Genomic DNA, 11,751 nt, shown 5'->3' with positions numbered 1-11,751 from the left:
ATAAGAAAACCCCCCTCAGTATTCATGTCAATGGTTTTGTGAATTAGCCTCATCTTCTACATAGGTCCCCTTATCCGGCCTAGGGCACACCTCGCCAGATCAGTGCCAACGAAAGCTCCCCCAATAACTTTCTTCCAAGTGAAGCGCGGTGTTGAATATGGAGAACCACTCCAAAGACGTGCCAAAAGCCTCTCAAAACCCTAGCCGACAACCTCTCAAAAGATGGAAAAAAGTTGGAGAGAAGGAGGAAAGAAGATCCCCAAAATCGGGCTGAATCGCGGCTTAAATAGGACTGGAATTGGGCATCCACACGCCCATGTGGATTTTCCATATGGGCGTGGATTATTTTCACACGCCCATGTGGATTATCTAGAAATCTGATTTTCGGCCGGCTGTGAACAGCAATTACTACAGTATCTTGCTACAATAAATTGCTTTAGTAACCTGCTATAGTACTCCGCTGAAACACTCCCAATTTCACACTTTCATCGAGGCAACATAAACAAACACACGTTTATACCGTAGATCATAGCTCTTCTTCAATCAAAAGTATCGTTGGTGAAGATCTTGCTATCAATGCACAAGTCTGGATATGCAAGTGTGGCTGCCTTCGTGCCCCTCCAACTCATTGTAATACCTTGAATACATGGAGGTTGGCACACATTCACGTATCTTAGAACCCCACTTGTGTCTTCGCGTTTGTTCCTTCCAAGATTCCACCAAATAATGCTTTCACGATCTACTTTTGCCTTCTTTTCTCAAAACATGGCTTCACAACCCTACATGCGCAAAAGAACATAAATACACATGTATTAGCGCTTAAACCTGATAAAAGTAATGCTCATTTAAGGAAAGAACACTTCACATTCTTAACACACAAGCACTTATCAAACTCCCACACACTTAAGCTTTTGCTTGTCCTCAAGCAAAGAAATAACACATTAAAGCATAGAAGAAGGAAATATTGAAAGTGCTCGGCCTTAGGTTCACCAAAGCATGCAAGGAGAGCATTCTACAAGTAAGGAAAATTTTAGCACTAAATACGAAAAATCAATGCTCTAGCTAAAAACTTAAATAAAAAAGGACAACGACCTGAAATCGTGTAAGTGTGTGTAAACTCACTCAATTCAACCCAAGATATACTCCTCAAAGTTCTAAGTATAAATGACTTATTTATCTACACAACATAACAAAGCAAAGAGATGGTAGTAGCTTCACACAGCCTCTAAGGTAGCCCTTTCCGAAGCGTCCGCTAAGGTGGTTTTCACACTTTCGAGGTGGTAGCTCTTTCTACCGGGGTGGTAGCTTTTACTCATCCCATGAGATAGCTCTTTCTCTCATTAGGGCATAACTAGTATCCGACTAATGAGAGTAGCTTCATACTTCATAGGTGGTAGCTATTTCCACCCAAAATGCACAACTAAACAATATATCTATTTTTTCTTTTTTTATTTTCTTTTCCAATTTTTTTTCAACAAAATAGAACAAGAAACAAAACTAATTAGTCCCTTAAACATTGAACTTGAGTTTCCAAAAAAGTTTCATGAGCGAGTCGTGCAACAAGTGTCAATCGGGCAAAAAATTCCTAAAAATTCAAGTAAAAACTAGAGCATGAGAACATTCAATGTTAAAAATTCTCCTAAACTCAAGAATATAAACATTACAACTAAGGTGAACCGCCATTGGCTATGTGAGCATGTATGTCAACCAAAACTTGTGTAAAAGACATGTGCAAAGTGAACTCCCCACCAACAATTAAGATGTAGATTGCCCATCATTGTACACATGCAAGAACAATAGAAAGTATAACAATCAAGTAAATATGTGGGAGTGGGAGATTGAAACAATACTCCCCTGACTCCTAGTGTTGCGTTTGATGGAGCTAAATTCTTGGGAGTAAAGTTCCAAATGGGTTGTGAAGCACACATGACCCACATTGGCCATGTCCATGGCTAGTTCTCAATTCTCATATTGACAAGACCATCTGCACGCATACACAAGGGGGTTCAGTGAAACTCAATAAACAAAAACAACTCGAGTATATACAAGATAATGTAATGAAATACAACATGAGACAAAAAAAAAAGATACACCTAGAAGGAAGATCCTTTATGATTGTACAAGTTCAAAATAAAATGCATAAATAAAGAAAAATATAAAGTCAAAGTAAAGCAAAGATGAATCAAGCGTCGGTGTCATCCTGTGTCGGCTCTGCTGCCGCTGCTGGCGGTGGTGGACTAGATGGATCGATCGGTGCATCAACTAGTGATGAAGGTCCTGGAGGAGTCGGAGGGGTCCGGGGTCACAGCACAAATGGTAATCTCGCATCTCGCTCTAACAACTGTTGTAAAATATTGAAATGCGCCATGAACTCAGTATGATGTGTGGCCTGTGTTGCGGGGACCTCAGCAATCTCAGTCTGGAGTACACCTACATGCACTCTCAAGCCTCTCAAAAAGATCATAGGCTCGAGATGGAGAAAACATGCGCACTGGGGGCGGATCTTGTGCTACAGTTATCTCCTCGGTCTCTGTATGCTCTGACTGCGGCCCAGGAGCTGCCTGAGGAACCTCCACTATGTCATCTCTGCCCCCTACTATCTCTGGTGTAGGAACCTCCACTGTCTCAATGCCTAGGGGAGTAGGTACATTCGCCGTCTCGGCCCCTCGGATCGCATCAAGTAAGCCCATACTGACGACTAACCTTGTGATATAAGGAGTAAAGAAGAAGGCACCGATCCTGGCATAGTGCTCCTGATGTCGTATATACTCTGCTAGGACGTGTCCCAAGTGTAGCGGTGTGCTTTGTACTATAGAGTATAGGTATAGCAGCTCATGTCGGCTGAGCACACCAGTACTATCACCACCCCCGTTCACTAACTTGCTCATAACGGCTTTGAATGTATCTGTAACTCGGTCGAGAGAGGCAGGTGGCCTTTGAAACCCCGAGCTCATACTGCCCATGTCCACACAACACACTGTATGCGCGTTGCGGCGTCAAATCTCCCAGGATAATCTATGGGTGACTGCTCATACTCCTCAGTCTCTGTGTATGTTGTATTATATAGCCCCATCCAGATCGAAAACTCATGTCATACTCAAGCTATGGTACTATCCAAGGGCTCAAAACTGTATAGCTCCTATACTATCAAAACTTGAATACGAGCTATCGAACTCGAATGATGCTAAAACCTCAAGTGTCAATGTGCGGATGGCAGGCTCTCTGATTGACAATAAACGGCCCCAACGCGACTGTCCAAATCGTAACTTTGACGACCTCTCAAAGCGAGCTTGGTGCTCGGGGATTACGAAATCCATGCGTTCGGCCTTAGGCGATGACTCTCGGAGGCGCTTGTCATCATGCTTCTTCGATCCTGGGCCATATCTGCAAAATTAAAACATAAAATCGATCAAAAGCATTCAAAAAATAATTATGCAGAATTCCACACGGTCATGTGGGATTTGCACGGGGTGTGAAAACCTCACGGCCGCACCCCACTAAACCAAACATAAACCTTTGTGTCATTTCTAACTTTGTTTTAAGCATGCATAAACCTTAAAAACATAGAAACGAAGCAACATTCATCATTTTAATAAATTAAAATCAGTTTATGGTGAAGAAAAGAGGAATTGAGGGTTTACCAACAGCTAAAGATGAAAACCTTCGACTTCGGCCAAAAAGTCAAGTAAAACACCTCTAGATCAACAGTGCGAAATCGGGAGAGTCGTGGAGAGTGTTCTTCGAGTGATTGGGAGTGTAAGAATGAATAAACTCAAAGGGCTTTTAAAGAAATCCCGCGGCTTTTACGTTTCTGTACATTCACACGGGCTTGTGACTCTACAGGAGAGACCCACAGGGGCAGACGCACGCCCTTGTGCGCTCTCGAGAAAAATACTATTTGCCTCTTCATGCAACCACACAAGCGTGCGGAAATTCCCCACACTCGTGCATCCGACCCACAGGGGCATCTCCACGCCCCTGTGGCTCTTCTATCCAACCAAGAAAATTCTCTAAGTGTTTCCCACGCCCGGATGGAATTTCCACACAGGCGTGGAACTTCACAAGGCCTGTTCACAGGAGCAGACACGCTCCCCTGTGTATTCTCAGGATGGAGAGGAGCTCATCTGTAGAGATCTACGTGGGTATGCAGAAATTACCTATGCCTGTGTTATTATCACAGGATCATCCACAGAGGCGAGTCCACGCCCCTGTGTCTTCTCGAGAAAAAATGCTAAGTCTTTGCAGGATGACACATGCCCGTACGGAAATTACCCACGGGCGTGTGAAATTCACAAGGTCGTTCACAGGGGCGAGTCCACTCCCTTGTGCAGTCTCTTGATGAGCTCTGAATGAGAACTCACGCCCGCATGGGAAATTTCAGACGGGCATGTGTTTCTCCGACACTTAGAAAAACTTTGCGAGGCTCTGCAAAAATTTCGAACACAACAAACACTTAGAGCCTGCCTAACAATGCAATTTTAACCAGAGAAAACACGAAAAACACGCTCAAACGACCAAGATTCTTCGCCACACACGATTAGGCACATGATAACACTATAATGTCCACGAAAAAATCACAGTAAAAACATCTAAAAATGAAGACACCAACACTTAAACCCTTATTTATGGAAAAACAAAACTAAAAACTAGGAAAGCAGTAAAGACTTGGGTTGCCTCCCAAGAAGCGCTTGTTTAACTGGGGTTCATAGATGAAGGTTTCCCTCTTACCCATGACTTGGAAGGACGATGAACATAGTCTTTTGAATGTAGAGGGAGAGTTGTCAAGCTTGGTACCAGTTAACAAGGGTTCGTCAACCTTGTTCTGTTCTTATGCATCCTCAACAGCCTTGGGGCATTTCTTATGGCATTTCCTTGCCCTTTTTATCTTCCAGAGCACCTTCTTCACAATCCCGGGGTAGATGGTACTTCTTCCTCTAAACCAAGCATCATTACTTATTCATTCTCCACCTCTTGGTCTAGCAACCCCTTGTACAGGTCCGGATTCAACATTTCCTACACATATTCATCAATTAGTTCATCAGTAGTGTTAAGAAAATACAGAGTATCATCAAAGTCAAGAGAATGTCGCATGGCTTCGGAGAGTCGGTATGTGAGTTTGTCATCTCTAACCCTCAGTGTCAAGTCCTCGCCGTCCATGTCGATCAATGCCTTGGAAGTATGCAAGAATGACCTCCCAAGTATCAAAATAACATCTACATCCTTGTCGACGTCCAATACTATGTAGTCTATAGGAAATATGTACTTGTCCACCTTGACAAGCATGTCTTCAATGATGCCCCTCGGATGTCTCACTGTTTAGTCCACTAATTACAATATCATCCGAGTGGGCCTAGGCTCTCCCAAGCCTAGCTTCTGAAAGAATGAGTATGGCATTACGTTGATACTAGCCCTAGAATCCGGCAATGCCATATCTTCACCCAAATTACCAATATTGCACGGAATCACAAAGCTTCCGGGGTCCTTCTTCTTGTTCGGCATATTCTTTTGCAACACCACTGACAAGGTCCTCTTGCTTATATCCCGCAAGTGCACGGGTTTGTCGAAGTAATAATCCCGGGTGAGCGGGGTCGAATCCACAGGGAGTAGGGAGTAAAGACACTTAATTCGATTCTTAGCTATGTGGAGTATCAAAAATGATAAGTGTGGTAATGATTCAATTCTCATAAATTAAAAGCAACAAGTAAGAGAGCAAAAGTAAGGAGGAGGCAAGGCAATCGATAAAGATGGGGTCATGGAAATCCTTACATACATAGTCCCAAATCTAAGGTCAACTATGCCTAACTCTATACATGTCCCGGAGGAGAAATCAAACAATCTCAACACCTGCGACTCGTGACAGAGTTACAATGAGCTCTAGGGATTCCAAGTGATAAATCTCTTCTTAGATTTAGACCCTAACCCCTTGGTCCAGCGGAAGGTCCCCTAGCCACAATTAAGCCCCTAGATACTAAGATCACCTCAACGCTTCACTCCATTGCACGCCGTAACTAGGCCCCAGCTGAGGTTCATCCCTTAGACCATTCACTCTATTATGGCCCCAAAAGAACTTGAGGAACGGAGGTAGAATCTATCACGCCGGAGGGGAAAGGGGACGCCTTGTACCTCTCGACTCACCCTCTCAACCGTCTCCAACCTAGCTTTTGTCTAACGCTCGTGGTGTGTCACTCACTCCAAGGTTACCAACAAGAACTCTCAACCCCTAGTGTCACTCTAGGGGAAATATTCATACAATTAAGCATTCAAGGTTGGAACTCACAATAAACATCAATTTATTAAAAGCATAATAAAGAAGTTCAAAGAAACGAATACATCATAGGGTTCACAATTACCCAAGTACCCACTAGGGGTTTAGCTCTCCATGGAGCTAAGTACAATCAAAGAAATAGAATGTAAAAGCAATGAATCCATAAAGAAACCCCCTCGATGGTCGTGTCGATGGTCTTGTGGAAAGTCCTCTACTCGTCGTCCAAGGATTCCTTCGTCCGGTATAGGATACGCCTCGATCGAAGCTCCCCTACCAACCTTCTTCCTAATGGAATCACGATGTCGGAGCCGTAGAACCTCTCCAAAACCTTGGCCAATACCCCTCGAAACCCTAGCCGAAGCCCTCGTGCAAGTTGGGAAAAGATGGAGAAAAGAATACCAAAATTGGGGCTGAACCCGCTTTAAATAGGGTTGGAATCGGGCAACTCCACGGGCGTGGATGGTACACGCGCCCGTGCGGAATTTCCATATGGGCGTGGATAATTTCCACATGCCCGTGTGGATTCTCTGTTTCTCTGATTTCTCGGCCGGCTGTGAACAGTGCTTCTACAATAATTGCTACAGTATTTTGCTACAATCTTCGACCTGAATAACTTCCCAATTCCATACTTTCATCGGGGTAACGCAAACGGGCACACGTTTACGTCGTGAATCACTTGCTTCTTCAATGATATATATGTTGGTGGGGTTCTTGTTCTTGTATGCATAAGACAGAATGCTCGAGTGTGACTGCCTTTGTGCCCCTCCAAATGGATGTACTCACTCGAATGCGAGGAGGTTGGCACACACTCTAGCGTCTCACACCTATCCTATGTCTTCGCGTTTGAACCTTAGCAAGATCTCCTCCAAAATAGGTGCATTATGATCCACATTGGCCTATTTCCTTCATACTTAGCCTCACAGCCCTACCTGCGTTAAAGTAACATAAAAACACGCATATTAATGTAAAAACCTGAGAAAAGTAATGCTCAACATAAGGAATGAACGCTTCACATTCATATCGCACAAGCACTTATCAACCACCGAACAAGAGGCATCTAAGCTCACCGATGCATTCTCTTCCAATTTTCTCTTAATGGTTAAAAGATCTTTCAAGAACTTAGCATACTGAGGCATTTGAGACAACGCCTCCACAAAAGGAATGTTGATGTGCAATTGCTTAAATAGACCCAAGAACTTCTTGTATTGCTCATCAGTTTGGTCATTCTTCAATCTTGAAGGATAAGGGATTCTTGGCTTCTAAGGTGGAGGTGTCACTTCCTTTTCTTTGTTGGCTCTCTCCTCAACCTCCACAACCTCGGGTGCTTCAACATTGGTCTTCTTACTTGGAAGCCTACCTTCAACCTCACGACCACTTCTCAAACTGATCGCCTTCACATGTTCTCTTAGATTAGTCTCGGTATTACTTGGCAAGCTTCCTTATGGTCACTCCGATAGAGACTTCGTGAATTGCCCCACTTGATTTTTTAAATTATGTAATGAAGCGGTGTGGTTGTGAAGTGTAGCCTCGACCGATTAGAACCGTGTATCCGATGATTGCACAAATCTAGTCAAGGCTTACTGTAGATCGGTTATCTGGGTCTCCAAGCCTAAAACTCTATTCTCCTTGTTTGGGGCTTGTGCTTGTTGAAAACCTGGTGGTGTGGTGGCCTTTTGTTGCCCTTGGTTATTCCATGAGAAATTAGGGTGATTAATGACAATGCTCCCCTCAAGTGCACGGAGTTGTCGAAGTAATAAATCCCAGGTGAGTGGGGTATCGTATCCACAGGGAAAAAGGAATAAAAATACTTAATTTGCTTCTTAACTATATGAAAGATAAATAGTGATATGTGTGACAAGATTCAATTCTCAAAAGTAAAGCAACCCAAAAGAGAGCAAAAATAAAGGAGAAGGTAAGGCAATCGATAAAGATGGGGTACCCAGGTATCGATCTGCCTGGAAAAATCATTTCAAGTGCAAGAACTCTCTATTATGCTTCTTAACTAATGCAATGATGAGTCAGGGACATCCTTTTAATGCATGGTCCCGAATCTAGGGTTAACCAAGGCTAATCCTCTACATGTCCTTGAGGAGAGGTTGAACAACCTCTCAACCTCGCACTCGTAAGAAGGATTGCATTAAGCTCTGGGGATTCCAAGTGATAAATCTCTTTCTAATTGTAGACCTAACCCTTTGGTCTAGAAGAAAGGTCCCTAACCACAATTAAGCCCTAGATGCTAAAATCACCTCAACGCTTCACTCCGTTGCACTTGCAACTAAGCCCTAGCGGAGGGTCATCCCTTAGCTTATTCGCTCTATTATGGTCGCAAAGAACTCGAGGAACGGAGATATAATCTATCACACCAGAGGGGAAAGGGGACGTTCCTGTACCTCTCGACACACCCTCTCAACCCTCTCCAATCAAGCTTTGTCTAACTCTCGTGGTGTGTCACTCACTCACAAGGGTTACCACATGAACTCTAAACCTTAGTGTCACTCTAAGGAAGTATTTAAACAATCAAACATTCAAGATTGGAGCTCACAATAACATCAATTAATTGAAAGCATAATAAAAAGATTCAATGAAACTAATACATCCTAGGGTTCACAAATACCCAAGTACCCACTAGGGGTTTAGCTCTCCATGGAGCACAATACAAACGATAATGAAATCAAATGTAAAAGAAAGTAATCCATAGGAAAAACCCCCTTGATAGTCGTGGCGATGGTCTTGTGGAGAGTCTTCTACTCGTCGCAAGATCACTTTGTCCGGTATAAGATACGTCTCGCCAAATCAATCCAACGGAGGCACCCTTACCAACTATCTTCCAAAAAGATGACGATGTCGGATCCGTAGAACCTCTCCAAATCCCTACCCAATACTTTTCAAAACCCTAGCCGCAGCCCTCTCTGAAGTTAGGGAAAAGATGGAGAAAAGAATTCTAAAATCGGGGCTGAAATAGGCCTTAAATAGGGTTGGAATCGGGATTCCACACGCCCCTGTGGATATTCCACACGGGCCTGTAGAATTAACGCATGAGTGTGTGGAATTTCCACACGCCCGTGTGGCTCCTCTGTTTTGCTCCTTCTTCGGCCGGCTGTGAACACTACCTGCTACAGTAACATCCCAAAATACTCCCGAATCCATGCTTTCATCGAGGTAATGAAAACTGGCACACTTTCACGTCGTAGATCGTCTTGGTTCTTCAATAAACGGTCACGTTGGTGGAGATCTTGCTAAGTATGCACAAGCCGGAATACTGGGATGTAACTGCCTTCGTGCCCTTCTGAATCATTGCCTTAGCTCGAATACAAGGAGGTTGGCATACATTCTAGCATTCTAGACCCGACTCATGTCTCCGCGTTTGAGCCTTCTCAAGATCTCCTCCAAATAATACGTAAAATGATCTACAATGGTTTCTTTCACAAATAATCGGCCTCACAACCCAACCTGCATAAAAGTACATAAATACACACGTATTAGAGCTAAAACCTGACAAAAGTAATGCCCATCATAAGGAAAGAACACTTCGCATTCTTATCGCACAAGCACTTATCAATTCACCCAACCCGAATTGTAGGTATTGCTATAAGGATTGCCTTGGTTTCTCATTTCATTGCCAACATAGTTAACTTGCTCAACGGAGGTTGTACCACCAATGGCTCTCGGGCAATCGGATGGGGCATGTCCGCCTCCACATCCATCATAACTCGTTACGGCCGCCAATCTCAGAGAAGTTAGAGTGTCTAACTTCTTACTCAATGCCTCCACTTGGGCCTCCAACGATGTAACCGCATCTACCTCATGGATGCCGGCCACTTTCTTCTTCTTCCTAATATTCCATTGGTAGCTGTTCAACCCCATTTCTTCAATTAATTGCCAGGCTTCTCCGGGGGTCTTTCTACCTAAGGTACCTCCTCCTGCTGCATCAAGTAGCTCTCTTGTACTTGGGTTCAAACCATTGTAAAAAGTCTGAATGATCATCCACTCTAGAAACTAAGGTTGAGGACATTTTCGCAAGAGTTCCTTGAACCTTTCCCATGTCTCAAATAGAGACTCCAATTTCATTTGCACAAAGGAAGAGATCTCATTCCTAAGCTTTGCAGATTTTTCGGGAGGGAAATAACGGGCAAGAAAAGCTTCTACCATCTCCTCCCATGTAGTGATCGATGCTCTAGGTAATGAGTATAGCCACTGCTTCGCTCTCCCCTTCAAGGAAAATGGGAAGGCTCTCAACTTGGTGGCATCATCCGTAACACCATTGATCTTGAGCATATCACACACTTCCAAGAAATTCTCTATGTGACTATTTGGATCCTCATGGCCAAACCATTGAACTGTGCAGACTACTGTAACATGTGGATGAATGCCGGCTTTAGCTCAAAATTCTGAGCTGTGATTGGGGGTCGCACAATGCTAGATTTTGTCCCCAATAATGACGGTCTGGTGTAATCAAAGAGTGTTCTATGTTGTTCATTCTGTTCCTCCATGTTGTTAGACCCTTCAATTTCAACTTCAGCTAGATTCGACAGTTCTTGAACAGGTTCTTTACCCCTTTTTCTGAGTGTATGTTCAAGTTCAGGATCACCTTCAATCAATATTGAAGGGTTCCCTCGGGTCATAATCTGGAGCTGCTCTAAAAGAAAGAAAAAAAATCAGAACGATGATAGAATAAGAAGATGTGAAATAGAATGAATTAATGAATAGCTAAGATAGCAAACTGCAAAGTATCTCTAAATACCTACTCCCAGGCAACGGCACCAAAAACTTGACAATGCCCCTTGCGTGTGACCCGTAAGTCCACGGATTTGTCGAAGTAATAAATCCCAAATGAGTGGAGTATCGTATCCATAGAGAGTAGGGAATAAAAAAAATACCTAAATTGCTATTTAACCAAGTGAAGATGAATGATGATTATGTTGATAAGATGTGATGTAAACAGAAATAAAAGGAACAAGAATGAGAGGCACAAGTGAGGGGCAAGGGAATCGATAGAAGTGGGGTACTCGGACAATGCCCCCCTAGGACTTATGCTTCAAGTGTAAGACCTACCATTATACTTCCTAATTAATGCTCAATGAGTCATGGAGATCCTAAAGCACACGGTCCCAAACCTAAGGTCAACCGTAACTAACCCTACACTGTGTCCTGGTGGAGAAATTGCTCTGTATCAACACCTTATATTGCACAAAGTTGCATAGAGTTCTAGGGATTTCAAGTGATAAACCCTATTCCTATGTGTAGATCTAACCCTTTGGTCCAGGCGAAAGACCCCTAATTATAATTAAGCCCCAGATACTAAGGTCACTTCAACGCTTCACATTGTTGCTTGCACAACTAAGCCCAGAGGAGTTCATCCCTTAGCACTTCACTCTATTGTAACCTTAAAAAACTCTGGAAAATGGAGGTAGGATAAATCACACCGAAGGGGAAAGGGGACGCTCCGATACCTCTCTACTCACCTTCTCAACCCTCTCCAATCTAGC

General features: G+C 43.4%; 1 non-coding gene across 1 annotated transcript; it reads left to right on the top strand.

Annotated features, from left to right (window-relative positions):
• Nucleotides 1-10,258: 10,258 nt before the first annotated feature.
• LOC120281956 lies at nucleotides 10,259-10,366 on the top strand. Its single transcript, XR_005542848.1, has one exon. It is a non-coding gene; the product is annotated as a small nucleolar RNA R71 (small nucleolar RNA).
• Nucleotides 10,367-11,751: the final 1,385 nt, after the last annotated feature.

Source organism: Dioscorea cayenensis, chromosome 2, assembly GCF_009730915.1.
Source record: "Dioscorea cayenensis subsp. rotundata cultivar TDr96_F1 chromosome 2, TDr96_F1_v2_PseudoChromosome.rev07_lg8_w22 25.fasta, whole genome shotgun sequence".
NCBI classification, from domain to species: domain Eukaryota; kingdom Viridiplantae; phylum Streptophyta; class Magnoliopsida; order Dioscoreales; family Dioscoreaceae; genus Dioscorea; species Dioscorea cayenensis.
Note: the sequence above shows the minus strand (reverse complement) of the source record. Positions and strands in the feature narration are given on the sequence as shown.